The sequence below is a fragment of the Perca flavescens genome, chromosome 23 (assembly GCF_004354835.1).
Source record: "Perca flavescens isolate YP-PL-M2 chromosome 23, PFLA_1.0, whole genome shotgun sequence".
Taxonomy (NCBI): domain Eukaryota; kingdom Metazoa; phylum Chordata; class Actinopteri; order Perciformes; family Percidae; genus Perca; species Perca flavescens.
In genome coordinates, this window is record NC_041353.1 from 2,836,879 (window position 1) to 2,847,949 (window position 11,071).

Sequence of the window (11,071 nt, forward strand, 5' to 3'; positions counted from 1 at the left end):
TCATTTAGGCTACTCCTTCCTGTTTGGCATCTTTTGCTGAGGAAGTAACCTCCTTAAATGTGCATATGACAATTATTCACCTCAATGATACATTAATTCATTTTAATTTATAATAGACCCCTGGACTGTAATATTTCAGATGTGTTTGTGCAAGATTTCTGCTCATGTACAAAACTTTGTGCACCTTCAAAATACAGTATATGTGTTCTCTATGATTTGGAGGAGACGATGAGTCGTGACATTGAGAAAAATAAAGTTAGGTTAGTAGAGAAGAAAAAAGAATAAAGTCACTATATTTCAGAAACTAATCTATACCTGCACCATATAGTCTGCTGTGCATTACGTGATTGCTCTGCTGATACAGCAGATCTCAGACCTCCTGACTGACACAGAGTCCCGTTTGGGTCTCTGGTCTCTGAATGAGACAAATAGTTTAGCTAGAGAAGTAACTGAACGCTGCTCTACATCGGAGGTGGAAAACGGAAACTACAGAAATAAACGGGGCACAAACGCAACACATCTACCGCAGCATGGCCACAGCATGAACCTGAAGCTGCGCTGCATTTTACAGAGAGACACAAGCAGGTCTGCTTCAGAGCTCCGTGTGTCTGAGTCTGAACCGTAGACTGGAAACATCAAGTCACGGGAACTTCAAACTAAATCATTAGCATTGCGCTCCTAAACTTTGTGTTGATGGCATCAATGTAGGCTATTACACTGATTTGGCTAGGATTCCTCCCAAAACTTCACCCGGCTTTCCTCACGCAGAGACGGTTGCTAGGTGATAGCAACAAACACAACATGGTCGGACCCCGCACGTAGCTGCCCGTTCTATTCGCCACAGATGTCGCCTTGAGGTTCTAAACATACGTCAAAACCGCCGCCATCTTGGAACAGGGTTCCGAAGTTTTCCCGCATTCAGATCAACGCTAAAGATGCCGGACTTTTGTACTGCTTAATGATGTTCGATAGAGGAAATGAAAAGAACAAACAGCAATGGATAACATTTAACAGGTGACAATGTGTTTTATGATATATATGCCGCCTTCGACCAGCAATCTGAGCTCCGGCGGCAGCGGGAGGCGGAGAGCTCCGTTGCGTCTCTTCCCCCGGGCAAAAACACAGCTTCGCCTCGCTGCTGCGCCGGTCCCCGTTGATCCAGATCGGGCCAGCCAAAGACAGATTGGTGATCGGGAGGATCTTACACGTAGTCCGGGACGACCTGTATGTCGATATCGGCGGGAAGTTCCACTAAGTTTGCCGGCGGCAGGCGGACGGAGAGAAGCTACAGCGGGGCAGCAGAGACCTGCGGCTGCAGGATCTGGAGCTCAGTGCCCGTTAAAATGATATTCAACGCATAAATTCATACAGAAATAAATAGTGGAGGAGTGAGCCTGGACATTTCAGACTGTTTAAACTTCACTTTGAAGCAGAAACTCTTAGTTCAGAAGGATGAAGTTTCCTTTTGGACTCAGATCTGTGAACCGATCATAATAAATATTCTTTGTATTAACACATTAATTAGTTTCTTTGTTCTTTTCTTCTCCGTGAACCATCACCTTATCGTGGTGGAGAGGTTTTTGTGTCTCTGTGAACCTGAGGGCTGTGTTGTTTGGAGCTTTGTGCTCCTGGTAGGGTCTCCCAAGGCAAAGTGGTCTCAGGTGAGGGGCCAGACAAAGAATGGTTCAAAAACCCTATGGAAAAACAAGGTAGAGATGGAGTGACCCTGCCCGGAGGAAGCCCGGGGGCCCCCGTCTGGAGCCAGGCCCAGACGGTGGATAGGGGTTGGACTCTTTTCTTCTCCGGAGTTGCCCAGGGTGTGAGGCGCCGGGCGGGTGTGGGGATACTCACAAGCCCCCGGCTGAGCGCCGCTACGTTGGAGTTTACCCCGGTGGACGAGAGGGTCGCCTCCCTACGCCTGCGGGTCGTGGGGGGGAAAACTCTGATGGTTTTTGTGCATATGCACCAAACAGGAGTTCGGAGTATTCGGCCTTCTTGGAGACCTTGACTGGAGTCCTGCATGGGGCTCCAGTGGGGGACTCCATTGTTCTGCTGGGGGACTTCAACGCACACGTGGGCAATGATGGAGACACCTGGAGAGGCGTGATTGGGAGGAACGGCCTCCCTGATCTAAACCAGAGTGGTTGTTTGTTGTTGGACTTCTGTGCTAGTCATGGATTGTCTATAACGAACACCATGTTCGAACATAGGGATGCTCATAAGTGTACCTGGTACCAGAGCACCCTAGGCCGAAGGTCAATGATCGATTTCATAATCGTTTCATCTGATCTGAGGCCGTATGTTTTGGACACTCGGGTGAAGAGAGGGGCAGAGCTGTCAACCGATCACCATCTGGTGGTGAGTTGGGTCAGGGGGTGGGGGAAGACTCTGGACAGACCTGGTATGCCCAAACAGGTAGTGCGGGTAAATTGGGAACGTCTGGAGGAGGCCCCTGTCCGACAGACTTTCAACTCACACCTCCGGCGGAGCTTTTCGTGCATCCCTGTGGAGGCTGGGGGCATTGAAACCGAGTGGACAATGTTCAAAGTTTCCATTGCTGAAGCTGCAGCGAGGAGCTGTGGTCTTAGGGTCTTTGGTGCCTCAAGGGGCGGTAACCCACGAACACTGGGGTGGACACCGGTGGTCAGGGAAGCCGTCCGACTGAAGAAGGAGTCTTTCCGGGATATGTTATCCCGGAGGACTCCGGAGGAAGTTGCAGGGTACCGAAGGGCCCAAAGGGCTGTAGCCTCTGCCGTGAAAGAGGCAAAGCAGCGGGTGTGGGAGAAGTTTGGAGAAGACATGGAGAAGGACTTTCGGTCGGCACCAAAGTGCTTCTGGAAAACTGTTCGCCACCTCAGGAGGGGGAAGCGGGGAACCATCCAAGCTGTGTACAGTAAGGATGGGACACTGTTGACCTCAACTGAGGAGGTAATAGGGCGGTGGAAGGAGCACTTTGAGGAACTCCTGAATCCGACTAATACGCCCTCTATGTTAGAGGCAGAGCTGGAGGATAACGGGGGATTGCCGTCGATTTCCCAGGCGGAAGTCACTGATGTTGTCAAACAACTCCACAGTGGCAAAGCCCCGGGGATTGATGAGATCCATCCAGAAATGCTCAAGGCTCTGGGTGTGGAGGGGCTGTCCTGGTTGACACGCCTCTTCAACATTGCGTGGAAGTCTGGGACGGTGCCAAAGGAGTGGCAGACTGGGGTGGTGGTTCCCCTTTTTAAAAAGGGGGACCAGAGGGTGTGTGCCAATTACAGGGGTATCACACTTCTCAGCGTCCCCGGTAAAGTCTACTCCAAGGTGCTGGAAAGGAGGGTTCGGCCGATAGTCGAACCTCGGGGTTGAGGAGGAACAACGGACCAGCTCTTCACTCTCGCAAGGATCCTGGAGGGAGCCTGGGAGTATGCCCAACCGGTCTACATGTGTTTTGTGGATTTGGAGAAGGCGTATGACCGGGTCCCCCGGGAGATACTGTGGGAGGTGCTGCGGGAGTATGGGGTGAGGGGGTCTCTACTCAGGGCCATCCGATCTCTGTACGACCAAAGCGAGAGCTGTGTCCGGGTTCTCGGCAGTAAGTCGGACTCGTTTCAGGTGAGGGTTGGCCTCCGCCAGGGCTGCGCTTTGTCACCAATCCTGTTCGTAACATTTATGGACAGGATATCGAGGCGTAGTCGGGGTGGAGAGGGGTTGCAGTTCGGTGGGCTGGGGATCTCATCGCTGCTCTTTGCAGATGATGTGGTCCTGATGGCATCATCGGCCTGCGACCTTCAGCACTCACTGGATCGGTTCGCAACCGAGTGTGAAGCGGTTGGGATGAGGATCAGCACCTCTAAATCTGAGGCCATGGTTCTCAGCAGGAAACCGATGGAATGCCTTCTCCAGGTAGGGAATGAGTCCTTACCCCAAGGGAAGGAGTTCAAGTACCTTGGGGTTTTTTTCGTGAGTGAGGGGACAACGGAGCGGGAGATTGGTCGGAGAATCGGTGCAGCGGGTGCGGTATTACATTCAATCTATCGCACCGTTGTGACGAAAAGAGAGCTGAGCCAGAAGGCAAAGCTCTCGATCTACCGGTCAGTTTTCCTTCCTACCCTCACCTATGGTCATGAAGGCTGGGTCATGACCGAAAGAACGAGATCCAGGGTACAAGCGGCCGAAATGGGTTTCCTCAGGAGGGTGGCTGGCGTCTCCCTTAGAGATAGGGTGAGAAGCTCAGTCATCCGTGAGGAGCTCGGAGTAGAGCCACTGCTCCTTCGCGTCGAAAGGAGCCAGTTGAGGTGGTTCGGGCATCTGGTAAGGATGCCCCCTGGGCGCCTCCCTAGGGAAGGTGTTCCAGGCACGTCCAGCTGGGAGGAGGCCTCGGGAAGACCCAGGACTAGGTGGAGGGAGGTCCAGCTGGGAGGAGGCCTCGGGAAGACCCAGGACTAGGTGGAGGGAGGTCCAGCTGGGAGGAGGCCTCGGGGAAGACCCAGGACGAGGTGGAGGGAGGTCCAGCTGGGAGGAGGCCTCGGGGAAGACCCAGGACTAGGTGGAGGGAGGTCCAGCTGGGAGGAGGCCTCGGGGAAGACCCAGGACTAGGTGGAGGGAGGTCCAGCTGGGAGGAGGCCTCGGGGAAGACCCAGGACTAGGTGGAGGGATTATATCTCCAACCTGGCCTGGGAACGCCTCGGGATCCCCCAGTCCGAGCTGGTTAATGTTGCTCGGGAAAGGGAAGTTTGGGGTCCCCTGCTGGAGCTGCTCCCCCTGCGACCCGACACCGGATAAGCGGACGAAGATGGATGGATAGTTTCTTTGTTTTGTAGTCGATAGTTCATCTTTTAGTTTACTTAAGTGGAAGCAGTATCAAGGGGAAGAATGAGACTATAAACCTAGGCTTACAGGCACTAGGCATTACATTTTGAACAAAGTAGATTATATTAATATGATAAAAAAATTACTTTTTCTCTGGACTCGATCATAAATACATGTCTGACCTTTGGAACGAATCACAAAAACTAGAAAATCGCATTTATGACGATTTATGGTGATTTTTTTTCCGTTAGCCTCAACATGTCCACAACCCCCACCGCTGAGCTGCACGCTCTCAATTTAAACAAAACAATCTTACAATGAAGTTATAACCACACTGCGCTTTCAATTTCAACACATCTTATTTACACAATAAGTTATTTTACAATCACAACCAACGCTGCTGAGCTGCACGCTCTCGATTTAAATAAAACAATCTTATTTAAAATTTTTTACAAAACACACACACAGTGCGCGCGAGTCGCTGCCGCAGACTCAAATCCCAACAGCACAATTCTTTTAAAATGTATTTACTGTAGGCCTTTCTTTACAATTCCTAAGTGTTTTTACACAATTCGACTATACCTATTATTAAATTGATTTTCCTATTTCCATACTATGGGTCACGAGGAAAACTGAAGTACCTTCCCATGGCACTCAACGTCAGCTTTACCAGGTCCTATACTCCACAGCTATAAAACTGGCTTTAAAAAGTTTTAATGTTTACCTCTGTGCCTTCACAGAAACTAATTTTCTGTGGCCGTCCCCCGGTCTTTCTATTTAAAATGTATTCTTTGGTTCTGACCCGGCCGATTCAAACGGACTTCTACTTGCACGCGGCTCAAACGCTACCTCTGGTCTCCCGTCCCGGTCGGTTCCTGTGCATTTACTATACCATGGACCTTCTTTCAGGCTTTTTAAGCATTAACCCATACAAATCACACACAATCACATACATTGCCTTTGACTTATCGCTCTCAACGCAGTTCTCAACTGGGCATTACTTTTATTAATTACTTTTACAGATTTTAATAGAGTTACGAGTTTGTCGATCTCTCCCACCTAAATCTTCCTAAATTAACTATTTGCAGATTTTCGATAAAAACAGGTTCTGGCTCACCTTTTCATTTCGGGCCCTGTGTGAGAGAGGTCAGCACTCAGCACTCCAGTTTTTCAATTCGCCTTTTTTCCTTTCATCCTCCAAAATTCACCGTCGGGGCTCACCAATTGTAAAGAATATCTCTAAAAGACGTGTTCGTTCTGATTTATGGGGGGGGAAGGAGAGGCTGGGGGAATTGAAAGTTAAGCAAAAAGGTTTAACGAAACCTCACGATGAAAACAACAGTCAAAACACAAATGTTACACTGCGGCTGACAGCGGACTGATCTCATGCTTCTCCTTGCGGAGTCACAGAAGAACAGTCATGTGACATGACAAACAAATACGCTGTAAACAGCGGACTGCAGAACCTTGTTCCCTTGTCGGGTCCCAGGCTTGTAGTGTTGAATCTTTCCCCTGCTCCCACATTTATTCCTGTCTCTCAGGGTAAGGACACACCTCTGAATTTCAAGTCACAGACTAAAGTTGTTTATCATGGAAGTGTTGATTATATTCAAGTTTACAGAGTTTGCATTTCCTTTGTTCTAACCCAGACTTGGCCCCAGGAGGTTGGAGACTCAAAGAGACGTTCCTCTTTATATTGTTTAATAGTTGGTTTTAACCTAATCTATTTAACCAAAGACAGGAAGAGAGGGGGAGAAAAAGGGTCTGTCTTTACCTATTGTTTAAAGAGACAAAAGGTGGTGATTGTGATAACCAGATCAGTCTGGACCTATTCTTTACATTCATATACATTCATTCCTATTTTCATAACCCGGTTACAGCATACAATTTATTACTTAAAACATAAAACATACATAGTTATTAAAATCATCATTGTTACAACTTTATTTAACTCAACACTGTCAAGCTGGTTTTTGTACTCACCAGGACCATGCACGCCTTGCGCTCATTCAACGACACAAGTACAAAACACAAGTAAAAGTACACAATGCGTCGGATCAACCTCATTACATTTAATAATTTGCAGCTGATACTAAACAAAGAGAAAGCTAAAAGAAAAAAAAAAAAAGATTTCCTACATAAAATTAAACTAAGTTAACAATGGCTAAAAGCTTAAAAACCATGATTTCCTACATAAAGCAAACTAAGTAAAAATAAAAAATGCTTAAAAACTACTGTAAATGCATAAAAAAATAATAAAATAAGTTAATACTTAATGCCCCAGTAATGTTTGAATTTATTTAATTCTATTAAAACATTTAGACTTTATTTTTGTTTTTAAATTCCAACACACACACACACACACACACACACACACACACACACACACACACACACACACACACACAACATTAGAACAAACATTCAATACAAAACATTTAATTTTTTCTAAACTTTAAATCAGTTTGTTAACACGAAATTTAGCATCCAAATACGGTTGTTTTTCTCTTTAAAAAAAAAAGTTTAGCTTAGCACACCTGCTCACTTATGTCCGATTTAAGTATAAAAAAAAAAAAAAAAGAAATAAAAAACAAAAAGAAATCGCTGATAAAAATGTTTATATTATGTATTAAACATGCGCAGAGTTTTAGGAATGAGTCAGCACAGGGCCAGTATTAGGCCAGGCCAGATGAAATGCTGCAATAAAAAATTAATGGACAATTGTGCAGCTTTAGTTACCACCCAATAAAAGATTATTATTCTAAGTGTCTGACAACATTATGGAAAGGATCACTACAGAGATAGACCTCTTAAAGACACTTTATTCAAAGTCCGCAGAAACTAAATAAAACTATCAAAAGTCGTCTTGGTTCATCTTTCCACTGTTCCAACAATCACCACTCTGGTTTGGTTGAAATAAACCCTTAATTCACCCATTTACATGTGGAGATATGCTGACTCTATACACGCTAAAAGTCCTGATTATTTACATGGAGTCTGGTGGAAATATGCTGGCTCTATACACGCTAAAAGTCCTGATTATTTACATGGAGTCTGGTGGAGATATGCTGGCTCTATACACGCTAAAACTCCTGATTATCTACATGGAGTCTGGTGGAGATATGCTGGCTCTATACATGCTAAAAGTCCTGATTATTTACATGGAGTCTGGTGGAGATATGCTGGCTCTATACACGCTAAAAGTCCTGATTATTTACATGGAGTCTGGTGGAGATATGCTGGCTCTATACCCACTAAAAGTCCTGATTATTTACATGGAGTCTGGTGGAGTTTGTTGAAAGCTATTTCAAGGCTCTTTCTGGTTAAATCTTAGATCTTACTCTAAAAAAAAAAAGGGTCTATCTCTGTAGGGATCCATCCCATAATGTTGTCAGACACTTATCTAATAATCGGACCCTGTCAGCGGCAAAAAACTTTTAGTGGACAAAATTGACGGTCCACAAATGCCTGAAGTATTCGTGCAGCAATCTTGCTCAATACTTCACCAATTTGTAAATACGGTTGCTCCCATTAGTCACTTAGACAAAGACTATAGTTTTACAAGCAGGTTTTCAAAGCAGCTGTCTTCTCCAGAACTGTGTGGTGAGTAATTATTTCGTCACTGTCAGTCATCATGTTATTATGTCTGTGACGCATGCTGAATCAGTGTGTCAGCATCTGCTAGTGTGAGCATATTGTGAAATTTTTTGTGTGCATCTGTGGGATAGTCTGCAGGACTATACATGTCAGAGTGTTTTTATGTTGACTTTTGTGATATCTTTTAAAATATCACAATTCCTCTAAAGCCAGAGAGCACAGATAGGATGAGTAATATTTTGAATGTGCAGAATGTTTTGAACATGAGCAGAAATCTTGCTGAAATATCACCGTGCATGGGTTTATTAAGTAATACTAATTAATTCACATGAATAAGAGGTTTGCGTAAGAGGTTACGCAAAGAGGAGGGAGGAGTAGATCATGTTAGCAGAGATACCATTAAATGTTATTTGAAAAAATATTTGAAAAAAATATATAATGCCTGAGAGTCTAACTGCATTATATCCAAATTGTGTTTTTATATTTTGTATTGTCATCTATGTTTTCCTTTACATAAATAAAGATATTTCCAGCATAAATTGATGCAAAAACATGTAGAAATAGGTGCATAACAATTCACCAGAATGCAGAAAATGTTGTGTTTAATGCTCAAGATGTTCCCGTGTTCTAGATAAAAAGGTAAAATGTCTGTTTTTATTTAAGGAGTACGGTGGCTTTGAAGAGAGCAGCGATAACCACCTTAGTTCCCCGTTGTAAAGGTCTGTTCAGACAGGAAGCAATTTACCCGTCATAGAAGCAGAATTAGAAGAATGTCTTTATTTACCGCACGAGGGGAAGTTAGGTTAGTACAGAGGCACACACATTGAACACAGGCCTGAATTATAAACACGTTAAACACACTAACGTGCTATCACACTAATGGAGAGATGTCAGAGTCAGCAGTTGGGTGTTCAGTGCCTTGCTCAAGAGCACCTTGGCAGTGCCCAGGAGGTGAACTGGCATCTCTCCAGCTGCCGGTCCACACTCCGTACTTCGGTCCATAACGGGGACTTGAACTAGCGATCCTCTGGTTCCTAACCCAAATCTCTACGGACCCCATTTATTATTATTTATTATCAATGAGTTGAAGTGTGTTCAACTTTTCCCGACCCCGGCCCAACGTGCAGTGCAAAAAAATCAACAGACGAGAGACTGATTCCTGCTATTTGTGAGTTTTCCTCAAATGAATAACTGTTTTAAAGGAACATGCTGACTTATTGGGACTTATGCTTATTCCCCCCATCCCCCAGAGTTAGTGTTAAGTCTCTAAAAGACGTGTTTGTTCGATTTCTGAGGAGGAAGGAGAGGCTGGGGTCGAATTGAAAGCTGAGCACAAGGTTTAATTGAACAACATGATGAAAACGACAAGACAAAAACAAAATGATGCACTGCAGCTGACAGCGGACTGAATCCATGCTTCTCCTTGCGGAGTCACATAAAAACCTATATTCCTGTCCCTCAGGATGAGGACACACCTCTGAATTTAGGTTAACTCCAGGTCACAGACTAACGTTGTTCATCATGTAGTGCCGATTCTACGGAGATATGCATTTTTCTCATATGTTAATAGTTGGTTTTAACTTAATCTATCTGCAAGAAATAACCAGCTGTTTTTACCTTAGTCATTCTAGATTCAATTCCTATTTTCATAACCTGACTGCAGCATACAATTTATTATTTAAAAGATAAAACATACATGGTTATTAAAATCAGCACTATTACAACTTTATTTAACTCAACATCAGACAAGTCCATACATACCCTTCTCATCTCCGTGCGTGTTGTAACTTTGTCTGACACGCCTCCAGCGGTAGCATACCTGCAAAGAACCTGCAGGTGACTGGTTCCAACTAGCCTACAGCTCCCAATAAGTGACCAAATAACGCCAACATGTTCCTATTTACATTTTGTGGTTTGTAGAATCACAGCGTGTACAAAAAACAACGTAACATGAGACACAGCCGTCTTCTAACCGTAAACAGGGTGGCTACTTTGAAGAATCTAAAATATAAGACATGTTTTCAGTTACTTCACACTTTTTTGTTAAGTACATAATTCCATATGTGTTCATTCATAGTTTTGATGCCTTCAGTGAGAATCTACAATGTAAATAGTCATGAAAATAAAAAGGAAACGCATTGAATGAGAAGGTGTGTCCAAACTTTTGGCCTGTAGGCCTGTACTGTATCTTCTCAGACAGGCCTGCTGCAAAGCAAATCACTCACAATATAGTTCCCACTTAGTATACGGTTAGAATATGTCTGTGTCTCATGTAACCTTGTTTTGTGTAGGCTACACGCTGTGACTCTACAAATCACAACATATAAATAGGAAAATGTTGGTGTTATTTTGTCACTTATTGGGAGAAGTAGGCTAGTTTTAACCGGTTACCTGCAGGATCCGTGCTAGGCTAAGCTAACGCTGGAGCCTAACTCTGGGGGATACGGTGAATAAGCTAAAGTCCCAATAAGTCAGCGTGTTCCTTTAAATTAATTTAAAATCCCCTGGCGGGATCAAGCTGGACATCTTTAGCTCTCGATAGATTATCACAAATAAAATAAGAATGAGTGCCTTCCGGCTGATATCGTTGCAGTAGGCTATGAATGCATCTGCACATCTCCGACAAAGTCGCAAAATTTCAACAGGACGCGAATCAAACAGCTGTTTTCTCTGAATAGAG